The following is a 16,660-nucleotide window of genomic DNA, read 5'->3' as shown; positions in this document are numbered from 1 at the left end:
CATATTTGTTAGTGTAAACCAAGCTAAAGCTTTGCTTTTCCCAAAACTGTCCTGTAAGTCTGCTTCTTTTTTAATGGCAGTTTTGGAAAACATTTTTTTTTTAACCTCTCATGTCATATTAGGTTGCATAAGTCCATGTCGAAGGTTAAAGACAGATAAAACATGATATGACAGATGCAACTTATCAGGATGCATCACAACATAAAATATCACATAACATAACAATATGAGTTTTCCCCTAAACTTTCCCTTAAAGAATCTGTGACAGATTGAACCTGATCCATCATTAAATTTATATTTAATAATCAAAGGACATGAGTTCAGCTTTAAAATCCTCCACACAGTCAAATAAAACTACCTTTCTCCATGGAAGGTGAGCATGGCCCATCAGCAACCACTCTGATGAACACACTGCTCTGTGAAAAGTGGTCTCTGAGATAAGAGATGTTAAGTCTTTGAAAGTCAGATACTAAAGGCCACTTTATCCTTAATGGGCCACCTCTTAGCTCTTAGCTTAACACAGGATTTGGGGACTTCAACAGCAGAGTCAAGGGAAGAGGTAGGGACGGTTTTGTGGCCTGCAGCATGCAGGGGGTCAGACCAGATGATCATAATGGTCCCTTCTGACCTTAAAGTCTATGAGTCTATGAGTCTTGTTTAGACGAAGCCTCAAAGAAAGCAGCGAGTCCAAAACCCCATTGTGGGTGTAGGAAACTGGGATAAACTGCCCAAGAGCTTATCGACACAATCTGTTAGTGCACAACGCACTATAGCACTCTAGCCCACCTCATGCTAACTAGCTGTATTGACCCTGCTACCGTGCACTAGAAGTTCCATGGTGCACTTTGATGTCCTGCTGTGAAAAATGGCATGTCTTGGCCTGCAGGCTAACCCAAAGAGAGATCTTCTGGGCACAGCAAAAGAGGGCGGGGGATGGAGGGGGGATATCTGTCACTCTGGACAGCATGTGGCTGGAACTCTGACTGGGAGATGAATGCCAGGAAAAGTTCTTTACATATGTGAATGCATGTTTTTCTATATCTTAGAGTTCTTGTCTAATTTATGAAAAGCTTGTGGTGGGGCCTGCTTGCTCCTGCCTCTATTCAAGTTCACAAATGTCTCCGAGACCTTTTTTGCTGGTAAAAAGCCTGGTGTGGTTTATTTACAATATTAGTGTCCATCACCCTTATACTCTCTAGCCTCACCCCTATAGTCCAAGGGAGCCCTCCATTCTTGAGACAAGAAGGGAAGAGCAATGACTCTCTTCCTTTCCTCATTTCTCTTTCTGCATTCTCCCTCTCCTACTTCCCTCCTGTGCCTTTCCTACAATCAGCCTAATGGCCTAATTAGATCTCCTCAGCCCATCAGTTAGGCACAGCTCTTCTTATTGAGGTCTGCTCTAGAGTAATTAATTAGAGTTGCAGTGAACAGAGTGCTGGCTCAATTGCTGTTGCCCAGCACTCTGTCACTAAGCATAAAATCTAGATTTTTTTTTATTTTACTCCATTTTTTTCCCCAATAAAACTTTTTACTAAGAGATTTAATATTGTGGGGGGGATTCTCACTCAGTCCATCTGAGAGGAAAACTGCATCCCGCAACTTCTAAGGAGAGATACTAAAGTGGTAAAAGTTTCTGGAACCTAAACCCTCACTCTAGTTTCAGAGTCAATGAGCTTGGGGCTTTAGTGTTCTCTCCCAAGGGAGGTGCATTGCAAAAGGCTAAGGCAGGCTGGAACAAGGGCCCGGCTCCACACCCAACCTGTGATATTGCTATACAGTAAAGTTTAAGAGCTGCTAAAGCTCTATGGATCCAGGCCTCCAACTCTTCCCTACTGTGACCTTGTCCTCTTCTTTGCTGTCCCAGCCTGAGCAAACCCCTGCATTTTGCCATTCTTGTCAGATTGAAGAAGTTTCCTTGCTTCTGTGGCTTATTTTTGTTGCTTTTAGGGAAGCAAGGCAATTGGGAGGAAGTGGAACAGCTAGCACTATGGAGACCCTCAGGCTAGAACACAGAGAATGGACTTGTTTGTTTCAGCTATGTCAGTAATAGAGACAGATGGGTGCAACATTTATAATCTGGCTTCTGGGGAGCATGTTCCCATTTATGAGTTCTAAATTCACTGTTTTGGTGAACAATCTTGTTTAATAAACTTTCACATGAATATTTACAGAAATCAAACAAAAGGGGATGGAGTGTAGGGGTTGTTTTTTTTTAGCAAATTTATGTTTTCGAAAATAAATTTCAGCTGTTCACTCAAATCCACTACGTATGCATTAAAAATCACAGCTTCTCCAGTGTACAGGCTGCAATTGTTCTATTTCTGTTTATATTCCAGACCTTTAAATGCTTATTTGCAAAAGCCAAGACAAATTTTCAGTAGGAGAACAAAAATCAGGCAATGACGCAAAAAAGGGAAACTTTGAAGGTGAACTTAAGGTCATGCCAAATGAAGAAGAGGTATAATAGAAATTGATCATTCCCTCCTCTTTACCCAGCCCTGAAACATGGAAACAAGAGAACATTCAATTGCCAGGCAATACATCTGTAACCTGTAATGCAGCCTACAGTTAATCAGTGGAATTCACTGCCACAGAAGATCAGTTAGTAAATTTAATTTAGTTTACTTATTTAAAAGTTTATACAGCACACCTGTTGCCAAGGAACCAAATTCATAATGGAAGGTGATTGGGAAACAGGGGTAAGTGTCAAAACAGTGTAACTTGCTTTAATTTGGAACTCGGTGGGAGTGCAAAACAAGAATGCAATAAAAGTTGTTTCAGCTTATGCCAGGGTTGAATTTGGTTCTGGGACTGTTGGGGGTAATGCAGGGATAGGGTAAAGCATGTGTTGGGAGGGAAAGAGATCAGTGGGGCTGCTTTTATTATGCACTTCTGTCAACAGCTTTTTCTGCACCTTTCCCTCCACCCCATGGATGACGTTACACTCACTTTTGCACATCTTCAAATGCCAAATCAGTGAAAATTCCCCACTTACACCCATTTTCTAACAGTTTACAGCCAAAAGTAATTTACACCACCAATGCTGGCACTAAAAGATTTGGCCGAAAGACTTCTATGGAAATGACACCAGTTCACTCCAGGCTGCATTTGACTTAAGATGTCTAGGCACCTTACAGTAAACATAAAAACAAACAAGAAAGTATTTAAATTATCTAATGGGTGAATATTTACGGATACCATTGCATTTAGACTTAGGTTCCTCCACATTGCCTTGATGTTAATTAATTCATAAACCAGTTAAATAAATCTTACCGACAAACTTGTTGGGGAAAGAGAGATTCTTTTATAAAAATCCATCACCAAATTAGTGGATTAAGAAAATGCAGTAGATATAATATATTTGCATTTCATTAAGGTATCTGATATTTAATATCATGAAATCTCATCTGAAAAATTAACTGACAAGGATTTGGAGAGAAGCACTATCGGGATTAAAAACTGACTAAATGAACAAAAACGAAAGGTGATTAAACATGGCAACATATAGATACGGAGTGTGGGGGATAGGGTATCTAACAGAGTACCAAATGGATTAGTTTTCGATCCTGTCCCATTTAATATTTTCATTAATAATTTATCAAGAGAGAGTAAACAACATGTTTGTTAATGAAATACAAATTATCCTAAATTAGGAGGAGTTGTGAACACCTATCAGGACAGGAAAATAATAAAAAGGAACCTAGAGAGATCAAAAACCTTGGGAGAAAACAACAAAATTGAGGTTCAACTTGGAAAAATACATTTTTTCTGGAGAAACAAACAATCTGAAAGAGATACTCAATGGGAAAGAGAAACCTGGGAAGCAGTAATGTTGAAAAAGAACTAAAGTGCATCGGTCACCATTCAAATTTCTACCTTTACTATCAGACACAACAGTTACCAAACTATAGCCTTTCTAAATATAAGGGGCAAATGCTATCATCTTAAACACTAGTGAATGGTAACTGTTGGCAAATAACGACTGCTTAATGGTGACCACTGCAGGGGAGATAGTAGACAGCAAATCAGACGTGTTGCAGATATGGCTGCAAATAGGCCAATGCAATATTGGGCTGTATTCAAAGAAGCATCATGTCACAGAGTAGGGCAGTAACAATCACACTCCTTGTGGCTCTGTTATGACCATATCTGGAATGCTGTGTTAATTGCTAGGCACCATATTAACAAAGACAGTGACAAATTGAAGAGAGTTCAGGATACATCAACAAAAATTATCCAGAGCTGGAGGAATTAGCTTTTCAGTAAAATTAAAACACACGTGTAAAATTTGTTGAGAGATGACAAAACGGAGACAACAGTATACAAATACTTGAAGGCCGTAAATGATGACAGAGAGGAACCATAAGGTGATATAAGTAGGAATAATAGGATGAAATTTTAAAAAAGAAAATTTAGTCTGAATATCAGAATAAATTTCTTAAATAATGTGAGATGCATTTGACTGTGGAATATTCGCCCAAGTGCAGCTCCCATCACTTATGATATTTAAAATTAGACTAAACTAAACACTAGAAAGTGAACTATATATGAAACAATCCCCCTCTGGCAGGGAGATGGAAAGCATGATCTAATAGGCCTTTTTCATTTCCATTTCAATCTTCTGTGCTATGATCCTCTTTGTTTTCAATTAATTACAAGTCTGATTTAAAAAAAAATTGTATTCTAGTTCTACAAGTCAGGATAAGGCCGAATCAAGTCCTGAGGGCTGAGAGGAAAGAAACATGCCAGTCTTTTTGTTTATCCAATTCCAGGATTCTCTCTCAGCATGTTGTTTCCCTCTGTATTTAGTACTGCATAAATAAATGGCAAGGTTCATTAAAGGTCCCTCCCCCCCCCCCCCCCCCCTCTCTAAGCTATCAGATATTGATCGCTGCTGGAGATTGGACACAGGACTAGATGAAGTCTTTGTATGATGTGCTAGCAGGGGTTCTCACTGCAACAGCATTCTGACAACAAAAATTACTACATGACCCCAGGAGGGGGGATTGAAGCCTGAGCCCGCCCAAGCCCCACTGCGTCAGGTGGGGGTGGGGGGCAAAGTCAAAGACCAAGGGCTTCAGCCCCAGGCGGGGGTTGCTATAACCTGAGTGCCACCACCTGTGGCTGAAGCCCCTGGGCTTCGGATTCGGGCCCTGGGCAGTAGCGCTCAGGCTTTGGCCAGCAAGTGTATTGCCAGCCCTAGCGACCTCATTAAAACGGGGTCGCAACCCACTTTGGAGTCCCGACGTACATTTTGAGAACCGCTGTGCTAGAGTAAACACTATGGACCAAATTGTACCCTCAGTTACATCACCAGTCACAATGAAATCAAGAGGATTGCATGGATGTACTGTAAATGAAGAATGTCACCCTATGCTTCTACTGGGAAGACAGTTTTTAAGATGATGTAATTTGCCAGAACCCAGCCTGCGCAGTCCAAGAAGCCTTGGATATTTGCTGCTGCTCCTTAACTTGCCACTCAGAGCAACTGACAATATAAGAATTCTATCCCACTTCTCCTGATGGAGTAGTCTGATTAATGCCAAGTGCAAAAGAAGAGCCTTGATGTGGCAGTAAAAATGACAAGACGCAGGTCCACAATGCAGGAGATTCAAGTCCTTCTAACCCAGCAGAATCTTTATAGTTAATCTTTTAGTTAAGATACTATTCAGAAGAAAATGCTGGTTATGAAAAACTTCCATATATATTTCTATTTATTTTCTTCATACTGAGGAGTCCTGATTTTGGGGAGTGTCACATGGTTAGAGTTTTCTATTACAGCAAATCATTCTTATACAAAGAAAGCCATTCAAATGTGTTCATTTAAAAAGGAATATATTTAATATACAGACACTATTCATTATTCTTTAACAGTTTTCAAAACAGGGTTGCTTTTTCTTTTTACTATAAAAGCTTTTTTGGATTTTAGACTATATGATTTATACTGCATTTCTGCAATGTGGCAATAATTTTGTCAGTATTCTGTTGCCCCCACACATCCTTTTCATAAATGAAGTATTGGACAACTTAAATAAAAATACCTGAATTTTGCAAGATTTTCTGTTAATTTTAGCTAAATTTGGACATTTAGCTGCCTGTTACAAAGGTAATTTAATAGAATTTTGGCTACATTTTTAAGCAAAAAAAAAAAAACCACCAAAAAAGCACTATACAATTATTCCGTCTATAAGATTTTATAAAAACATAGGATAGATAATACGAAAATGGATAAATAAAAAATCACTATGATATGGGATCCATTTTTCAAAGAGTTGTAATCAATCCTTCACAATTGAAATTCATCACTAGAACCCTGCAAACAGTATGGGACAAATTCTGCCTTGGACACATGAGCAGCAACCATTGGGCTAAAGCCACCACTGGCGTAAGCAAACATAATTCCATTTGACCTATTGGCTTCAACTAGAAGCTGTTCATATGTATCTGAAAGCAGAATTTGACCTTTAGAAGTTCAGGGTTGGTATAAAAGCCCCATGCTATGTAATGATGCTGGCTGTGCCTCCACTCCTCAATTCAGACCTAGCTCTAGTCGTTACGAAGGTCCATGGAAATCGGCCTAATCCCCACAGTAGGACTGCTATTTTCTAAGTAAACCACAGGTTAAGTTGGTCCATCAAAAACTTTCCAAAATAAACTCAGGAAGAGTGACCTCTTTCACTTCTTATGGGGAGCGGAGGGTGGGAGCAGGGGGAGGGGGAAGAAAGCTTTTCTGTACATACAGAAAACTGCAGCAAATTTCCTAGACTAAAGCAAGGGAATTCTCTGACTTCCGCAGTGAAAGTGAAATCCCAAGAAGTGAGATAATATAAAAATTAGAACAACATCATGTAACAAGCTATTTACACCATCTTAGAATCTGGCTTATATAGATATTGATCTTTCTTAAAAGGCTCCATTGACCTTTAAACATGTGTTTCCCTTGCACAAAAGAACTAGTCATAACTAACGCTTTATGGGCCAAACTGAGTCCCAGTGTAACTGAGACAGACTTTTATGCCAAGTATGAATTTGGCCCTTAAAATGTTAATGGAACTTTATGCATGCCATGAACACTGAAAGAACGATATAAATCTTTAACCACACAGAGAGAATCTTTATGCAGGATATTTTTTACTCTGAAACAAGATAGAAACATAGCACACAGGTTGGATGCAGAGAATAATAGCCAACACGTATACAGCAACAGTGTATGTAGTACTTTATGGATATATGCAATCACTGCTCCAGAGACAGTTTACAATGAAAGGGTCTAATCTTGAGTGATGCTGAGCACCTGTCACTCCTATTGACTTCAAATGGGCACAGACTGGGCAACAGGAGCACTTTCTCTGGGGAGTAGTTTCTGCTGGGCTACTATCCCGCACGCAATAAACTAGTCAGCACAGCAGATCACTTTCCCCTTGGAACCATATGGGCTCTTGTCTGCTCCTGTGCAGCACATCTATGCACTACTCAAGAGAGATTAATTGACAATCCTGCCCAAAGACACTGCCCAGTTAATGGATACCAGCAACATAGTAGATGGAGCACTGGACTGGGCTTCATGGGCCTGCAGAGCGATCCTGAGAAAGTCACTTCTCCTCTCTGTGCCTCGTTTTCCTCATGTGTAGAAATAGGGATAACGATATTGACCTCCTTTGTAAAGTGCTTAGAGGTCTACTGATTAAAGGTGCTATATAAAAAGTAGGTGATATTATAATATAGGGCATCTGGGTCCAACAAGTACCATCATGTAAGATTATGATTGCTCTGCTAGATTCCTGAGATATTTCCAGTATGTCCTGCAGGTCTCAACTGTATAGAAATTAGATATGATTTGAGAGCACAAAGTTGTCAATAATTCAGTTAAAATACAAATACTTACAACCTGACTGGTATCATCTGTCACTTCCTGAAGTCTCATTATATTATTCATCAGAAAGGCACAGAGGCAGGAAACCCTTCATTTTGTTGAGGAAAAACAAAAGAAGTCCGTGTCTCAGTGTAAGATATTTATTTATTAAAACGGGTTATCATTCTTCATGGGGCAACTCCCAGTACAAAATGAATATAATCACATCTGACAGAAATATCCTGCTAAGAGTTTCAATGTGAGTTTCTACCATCATCTGACAATATATAATATTTTAAACAACCATACCTCAGGCACTAACAACTCGAAAAAATAACACACGCTGATATACATCTGATATATTTTAGAATTGGGTCACATTTATGTAAAGAAATTGGAGCTGTGATTCATTCATATTGCCAGCATTTACTGGTAAACTTTAATGTTATTTATAGAATAGAATTTGGTTTTCTATCATAGGTTTCATGTCATACTTGATATGGCTCAAAGCACTCTGCACAGCTCACAGTAATACAGCAACTCAAAGATAAATGCTCCAGCCATTCTATGCTCTAGGATAGTGTAAGATGTGATTCTACTCTGAAAAGGCACTATGTAAAATAATAAATAATCTAAATAATCAAATCTGCTACTTCTGTGTATTCATTGTCATGTCTGCTTACTTAAGCGACTAAACTTTTACTACTTTTTGCTCCCACAGGCAACACAGCTGAAAGAGTGCAAGGGTTTGTCTAACCGGTGGGGGAGTGTGAATCCTGGGACAATTAAGGGACTTTTTCAGCCCTCAGGACTGTACTGCTGTACACCCATTTACTGGTTCCAAAGGGCATTTCCAGCAGCCAGGGATTGCCAGAGAGCTCAGGGCATGCTCCTGCACCACTGAAGTCAATGGGAATTTTGGCTTTGACTTCAAAGTTAAAAATCAAATTTATTCATTTGGGGAAGAAAAATGAACCAATAAAATGGTTGTCTAGGAAATGGAGGCAGAAAGGAAACAGGCTTTTGAGTGTGTGTAGATAGATTAGATAGTTAAAATAGATAGATTAGATAGAGATTATAGCATTACCTCCAGAGATAATTAAACAAAAGAGCATACACAGCCAAAAAAAAAAAAAAAAATTCCCGAAAATTAAATTTAAGAAAAATACAATATTTTGTAGTGCCATAGGAAGATTTAGTTGGCCAGGATCCAATTCAGATAAGTCAGACTGCACAGCCCAAAACATGCCTCTGAATATGTACACATATGAATGTGTACAGAATAAAAAAAAATAAATGATTGGTCTGGGGCAACAGCAGTAAGATAGCCAAAGGCTGAGGGTTTATTTTTACTTGAGGACAATGTTCATTTTGGTTTATTATTTCCCAGTGCTCTAAGAGAGTCAGTCTACAGTGCTGGAATCACTTGGCAGATGGGTGGCATCTTCTGATAATGGTGCTCTACATTTTGCTGGTGGAATGAAGAGCTGGAGCTGTTTTTCATCCTGCAGATTCCAACTGCTGGTTCCAGTTTTTGCAAAGCTACATGTCAGGTGTCCAATAAGGATTATTTCCTTTCATGCTTATGGTTTCCAGTATCAGTTGGTGAGAGCAAGCATAAGCTATATCATTTAACATACATATATATATGTATAGTTATATTTATATTTAACATGCATATTGTATTAATCACACACGTGTGCACACACAATACATATAGATATTACACACATGGTTACATGGGATAACGAAGGAATATATATTTTTTGAAGACTGTACACCAGGCTAATCCCAGATCCAATACATCATATAGAACAGTGGTTTTCAACCAAGAGTATGTGTACCCCTGGGGGGTACGCTGAGGTCTTCCAGTGGGTACATCAACTCATCTAGATATTTGCCTAGTTTTACAACAGGCTACATAACAAGCACTAGCTAAGTCAGTATAAACTAAAATTTCTTACAGACATTGACTTGCTTATACTGCTCTATATACTATAACTGAAATGTAATTACAATATTTATATTTCATTTGATTTATTTTATAACTATATGGCAAAAATGAGAAAATAAGCAATTTTTCAGTAATAGTGTGCTGTGTCTGATTTTGTAAGCAAGTAATTTTTAAGTGAGGTGAAACTTGGGGTGCACAAGACAAATCAAACTCCTGATACAGAAGGTGGACTTTGCCTACTTCTCAACAAAATATTATTAGCGGAATGCTGTAGTGAGGATTCATCATGTTGATTTTATTTTTTTAAACATATTAAAATTTTCCAATATGAAAGATTAACTCATCAAAATTAGATTATACAACCCAATAGTAATAATTATAGTTATGTAATGTTATGTTACATAACATCATATCTAATATAAACTCTAGATCAACTAGTATATTATTTAGGTATCTATTTTAAACTGTGTGTAGAAAAGGCATAATTAGGTTGACTGATGTGTTTGATAAAGAAATATCAATATCTTTTTCAATGATAAAACAAAACATATGATATTACAGCTGGTCATTTCTGCCCATTTTTGTTACTCAAACGATATCTTAATACAGTTTGGGAAAATAACTGAATGAGTCTCAGCTATATTTGGAAAGTTGAGTGATTAATACTCCAAGATGATGTTTTTGATTGGTAGTCAAAGGGATATTTTCAAAGTTCAACCAGGAGGTGGAATGTAAAATTAAAGACAGATTACTCAGGAGAAGACTGGAGGCTGATATATAAGCAGTCTGAATTTATATTAATAAATACTAAACGCAGGATGGCAATTTTAAACTCCGATTATATAACTGCCCTCAAACAAATGACTATGACATATAACTCTTTTATCCCACTGCATGTCTCCCCAGCATTTCTTGCTGTTCCTCTATCTCCCATCAACCCTGGAAACTACAAGTCTCAGAATTACCTTCTTATTTGGGCTGAAACAGGAACAGAATAGTGCCAGCATGCCTTGTTACACAAGGATTCTTGAACCTTTTCCTGAAGCATTTGGTACAGGGCAGAATTGGAGACAGAATACTGGAATATGGCCCGCTGGATGGATCCTGTATAGCAATTATCTTTCTATTAAGAAGAGATTTGCTTTTAACTTTGATATAATTTCATTTCTAAATGTTAGATTATTCTGGTGCATATGGAATTTGTATAATTTGTAAATCTTTAATTTGACTTACCTGAGCATATCTATTGCTTTTAATTTATATCTATCTATCTATCTATCTATGCCTATACCTGTCTGATTTACATGGAGCCCCTGAACAACTGGCCCTCAAATCTACTTGACAGCCCAACCCTCTCATTTCCTGTCACCTAGGTAAAGATGTGGAAACAGCAAAGAAGTGGCAAAAGATGTAGAGAACATAAACCTCATAGATGATGAGATGGCCAAACTGCAGGTCCTAAAAGGAAACAAGAAGTGGTAATCTGGGATGAAATCCTCGCCCAACTGAAATGGAGTAACTCCGATGGACTTCAATAAGGTCAGGTTTTCACCCATGGTAGTGGGAGAAACTAGCCTCATGGAAAGGGCAAAGGGTCTCCTGCTTATACCCTAGAAGGGGAGCACTTCTATTTTAAAACTTGGAATATATTCTGGGGAAAGGAAAGGCTTTTAACTCAACTGTTATACCCTACACAGACCAAGATCTTTAACAAAAAAATTAGACCATTTCTTATACTGCACACCTAGACTAGATTTAAATAGTTGGATTTGTTTAGATGCTGGCTACTCAAGCCTCTCGGTAGGGGAAACCAACAATAAGTAGGTTTTATAAGGCATGTCTTATGTGTTACAAAAATTTATAAAAATATTTAAAAAAACTAAAAAAAAATCAGAAAAGTGAACAGGGTACAATCTGATGCACTATCACTGCTTTTCTGTTTGCTTGATTGCTCATTAATCTGCAAAAAGATCTTTCACTGTTTATTATCAAGGACCTGTATATTAATTTTTTTAACTACCAGTATCTGAAACTGATGAATTAAAAATGTAAATGTTAAAACATATATTGATGTAATAAATGATATTATTATTTGTCTTGTCCATTATAAGCATAAGCACCAAGCGCACAGATGTAGTATGCTCTTTAAAGCAATGCCTTTAAGGGACACATTGAAATACCCAGTACTGTAGAGTTACATAAAACAGCAATATATCTCATTATTAAAAGGAATGCTCTAACTAAGCAATGAATATATTTTACTTGAGACCCTGAAGGAATTGAACTGTCTCTGGGGTGGATAACAGATTAATCTTTTGTGCAAGATGAAAAAGAAAGATTCATTTGTAAAGAAACCAAAAACTGAGATGGCAACATTGACTGAGAGATTAGGAAGTGTCAATGCCCAAAATAACCTCATCCCCATAACCATGAGCTTGAGCAGAAGAATGGATAAACTGTGTTAAATCAAAAGGTCCAGAAGTATAAGCACAGCTTTCGCAGTTGATTACTTTGGTATCCGTTCTAAGGCGATGAAAGTCCTCACCGACTACAAATCCAGTCAGAACCAAAGCTCCAGTCAATTTAACACAAATTCTGGACAAGATTAATTAAATTTTAATACAGCGATTTTCTTGTGTACGCATGGTGCTGCATTGTTTGTCACTGAAGCAAACATTTAACAAAAAAAGTTAACATTTGGCAAGAAAGAGAGAGACTGTTTTGCAAATCTTGAAAGTCTCTTGTGAGTCTTGCAAATCTTTCTTTCATTCATTACTTTCTATCAACTGAAGTCCACAACTATGCTTCTCAAAATGGGAATTGTGTCATATGTTAAATGAAGGAATAACATACAATGATAGAAATGCCATTTTACAAATATTAGCTGGCTGCTCAGGATCAAAAGTGCTTTTAGCATTAATTAAAAATAAAACAAGTTCATTGGGTAAAATGCAACTTTAGCTGTACAAATTCCAGGAGAAATAGCAGCCTCAAAACATCTGCAGAGACCACCCTTTTAATTGCTTAAGGAGATTCCCAAGACTCTGTCACCTTAAACCAAGGATAACTAAAGTGAAATGGAAACTCTGCTTTGAAATGGAAGTAGCTCAAAGTGCCTAAGTAACTATTAGTGTGCAGTAGCAGGGCCCACACAGACAGTGCATGGCAGGCTAGAGTGGGGTAAATTTACACCCCAGTTTGCCACAAACTAAAATGTTTGTGTAGACAAGTGGATTTAATGCCACTTGGCCCCTTTAGTCTTTCGCATAAATTGTATCTGCATGGCAATACTCCATATCATACATAAGGACACAGCGCATCAATTGAAATAGAGTAGATCACCATTGATTATGATCTTACTGAACATAATCCCACTACATTATTTGTAAGCATTTACAAAATCAGTTCAGCATGTTCACCAGCACCATCAGCTCCAACAGAAAAATTCCTCTGGATGACTGCCATGGAAATTCTGAACAGTTGGTGATTTCTCTTCTAAGACAATTACCAGTAAAGTCCTCACAGAAGAAGATAGATTTGTCATAAAGAGTGTTATATAATATACAGCAATTTTGTTACAAGAAGTGATGAATACATCCAAATAAAACTACCCAGGAAGGCAGAATATAATTTGCCCACTCTTTCAAATGTGCCATGTGATCTATCATAACCACAGTGGTCAGTGCTTCAGCTTTATATCTTTATAGATCTGAAAGAGCACTATAAAGGCACCTCTGGTTTGCTAAAGTCTCAGAGGGACAATATTAAGATACTCCGAACCATTTCTGGATAGCACCTTAGGTTTTCCCTGGAGGTCTCCCACTCAAGAACTGACCAGACCTGACCTTACTTTGTTAATGAAATCTAATGAGATGACAGATCGATGACCGGAAATAAAAATTCATCTGTTAACATTTAATTCAAGCCATAAATAGAGGTAAAGAGTATTAAACCACCTTTCAGGTGAAACAGCCATAAATATATACATAGTACATGTGATAGGACTCCATATAGTTCTCTGATTGCAAACAAAACTACATCTGATATCTGTCATGTACTGTCTCCTCAGACATAAAGAAAACATCCCAACCTCAAATAGATGCCTATTTTTTTCCTGCCATTCTCACGGATTTTATAAAAGAAAGATTCCATCTTATGTCTGCTCCCTTACTAAAAGTCTCTTAACTTATCTCAAAAGCAGTTGAGGAGGGCTTGGGAACAAATACTGCTAGAGAGACTTTTGCTTAAGCAAAGCCCCTCACTGAGGTACACTCTTATGACCCATTATGGCCTGCCACAAAGCCACAAAAGCTGGGCAAGTATTCAGCATTCCACCTTCCACCAGCACAGCTCCATTATTGCTGTGTTCTTACACAATTTCAGCTTCTTCTGGTGTACTCTTCAATTCACCTACTTGGCGAGAATTTCATTCCATATTAATTTACATCTGCACTACCAGACAGAGCATCATTTATTAAAGTTAAGAATTTTTCTTTGAAAATAAACATTTAAACTAAAGAACAAACTGTAAAAGCATATTGCAAAATAATCAAATCCAGAGTAACAGCAACACTTTGGGCCAGTTCTGCTCTCAGTCATACCTATGTAAATCCAGCATTATTTCACCATCTTCATGGGAGTAACTCTGAATTTATACCAGTGTAACCGAGAGCAAAATCTGACACTAATTTGAGTGTAATAAATATTTCGGAAGCTCTCCTTGTTCATGTTGGTAAAACACATAAGAGGCGTACTATGCAAGATACGAAGGTGAGCTGTTGGCTGCCTAAGAAGCTTTTCCCCCACTTTCTGCCAAATCTGTGTCTACTGTCATATTATTAATTAGCTTATGCTCTGACTTTTTTAATGTGTTACTCCAGCAACAATCTTCTGTCTGCCAATCACCACTACATTTCTCAGCATCTCTCACACTAGCTCTGTTCCTTTGCACAAGCATCTCATGGTCAAGTGTGTATTTCTGAACTACACAAGACACTAGATTTTACAAGCTTGTACTTCTCCATATTTTTATTTTCCTGTAATGTGTGTTGTCTGCCTTATTACATGGACTGTTTCTTCTTCAGTCTGATGAAACAAGTATTTGACAGGTTGCCCGATGCTATGCTCAGACGGCAATCTACTATAACCTGATCTCCTTTCCATTTCTTAAATAAACCCATATGAGAGAAATGAACTATCCAAGTAGAGTTTCAGCAGCTAATGAAGAGGATGCCATTAAGTGGTTACATGTAGCTGAGTATTCCATACATATATTTTTTATACTTATGTGGGTCTCAACACTTCACTGTTTTAAATCACCCGATCATCCCATTAAGCTAAATATTCTTCACTTTATTAATTATATGGTTTTATATCTGTACTGTACTTGCATAGTGGAAATTAATAAATTATAGTAATGATTTATGCAACTGATTACTGAGCAATAAACTGTCAAAATAGTATACCATAAATCAACCAAATCATTTAGTGTCTGGACTTGAATCTGATTTTTCTCTTGCATTTTTATTTCAATATTTCATTTCCTGTATCTAGTTTACTCTCCCTCTCAAATTAACTGTGAAACATATCAGCTATGCAATACTCAATGGTGAAAAGGTGAATTAGAAAGTGCTGATACTGACTCGAGATTCCCAGTATTCCTTACACAAGAAACAGTATTCTGATAAAGGTTCTACTACAGAGAAAACATAAGCTTCTTCTGTACCAATATTTAATGTATGTTCTCCACTTATCAAGAGGAAAGGGAAATCCTACCTCTCAGAAATAGCCTACTGTATTTAATTCCAAAACACTTAAATGCAATTAATAATGACACAGTACTGTTTAGATAAATAACTCATTTGCTGTGTTTAAGAAGAATGATCAAATGGAAAATATAAATGAATGAAAATCTTTACACATCCAGCCTGTTGTTAAGATCCACACAGAAGGCCCACTGACATAAAATTGGTGCCTACATCCTAAAATGAAGACTGCATTAGAAAGGTCAGACAGACATCATGTACATGTGCACTGAGGGCAAAGTAATTGCCGTTAATCTGATTATTTGAGAACTTAACCAACCCTTTCAAAAAGTTCACATCTAATACTATGGAACATTCAAGTCACTACACAGTTCAATATTTGTATTTCTTAAACAAATTTCCACTGCATCTACTTGTAAATTCCTGTGTTTTCACAGAGGATCCATTTTTGACCAGCTCATTAAATGGTAACATTAGCACTTTCCAAGAGAAAGCATTTTTTTTCAGAAGTTCTGATTTCAATGCAGTGAGACACACTGAGGTCCGCTAGAATACCATCGGAAGGGCAACAGCAGGACACAAGTTACACTATTATTTATCAGGCTGTAATGTGTATAATGCTGCTGAATGCAAATAAAAAGAATAAAAGTATTCATTCTGACCTTGTAGAGGCCAGCTCTCTTTCTCTCTCCAACGTTACTGCACGCCAAGTAAAGATCAGTTCTTCATTTAATCATGATCAAATATCTCTCAGGGAATGTATGTTATTCCACAGAAGAGGAAACTAGCTGTTTGTGCATTATCCAAGAAGCTTGAGCAATTCACAGTAGTAGGAAAGACTTCTAAAAATAAGTCACCTCCCAGCAGATGCACTTCCTTCCTGTCTTAGTTTGAGTCAGTTCGTAACTGCATGAAAGAACAAAGCTTGAGGACAGAGTAGTGAGAACTCCTATAACAGATATAGAACTCCTATAACACCATACAAATAAATGTAGTTCTTTCCTTGTCTGTCTAAAAGAATCAGAACATTGGAGGCGGAGTGAACCACAGACCCAACAGGATATGCGTGACCAGAGCTCCTGGTGTGTA

General features: G+C 37.6%; 1 protein-coding gene and 1 long non-coding RNA gene across 4 annotated transcripts in view; both read right to left on the bottom strand.

Moving 5' to 3' along the window:
• LOC117884860 overlaps positions 1 to 7,941 on the bottom strand; it is a 32,016-nt gene extending 24,075 nt beyond the window's left edge. The window contains exon 1 of the long non-coding RNA XR_004647675.1: positions 7,886 to 7,941. This is a non-coding gene — a long non-coding RNA (uncharacterized LOC117884860). The remainder of the gene's footprint in view (positions 1 to 7,885) is intronic.
• The window catches only part of RAPGEF4 (Rap guanine nucleotide exchange factor 4), a 213,402-nt gene that overhangs the window by 150,923 nt on the left and 45,819 nt on the right, over positions 1 to 16,660 (bottom strand). The window contains exon 1 of one of the 3 annotated variants that reach the window (XM_034785744.1): positions 16,234 to 16,574. The exons of the other annotated variants lie outside the window; for them this stretch is intronic. The gene's annotated coding sequence lies outside the window, so the exon portion shown is untranslated. Of the gene's footprint in view, positions 1 to 16,233; positions 16,575 to 16,660 lie in introns of those variants that run through there. 3 annotated transcript variants of the gene reach the window in all.

Source organism: Trachemys scripta, chromosome 11 (genome assembly GCF_013100865.1).
Source record: "Trachemys scripta elegans isolate TJP31775 chromosome 11, CAS_Tse_1.0, whole genome shotgun sequence".
Taxonomy (NCBI): domain Eukaryota; kingdom Metazoa; phylum Chordata; order Testudines; family Emydidae; genus Trachemys; species Trachemys scripta.
Note: the sequence above shows the minus strand (reverse complement) of the source record. Positions and strands in the feature narration are given on the sequence as shown.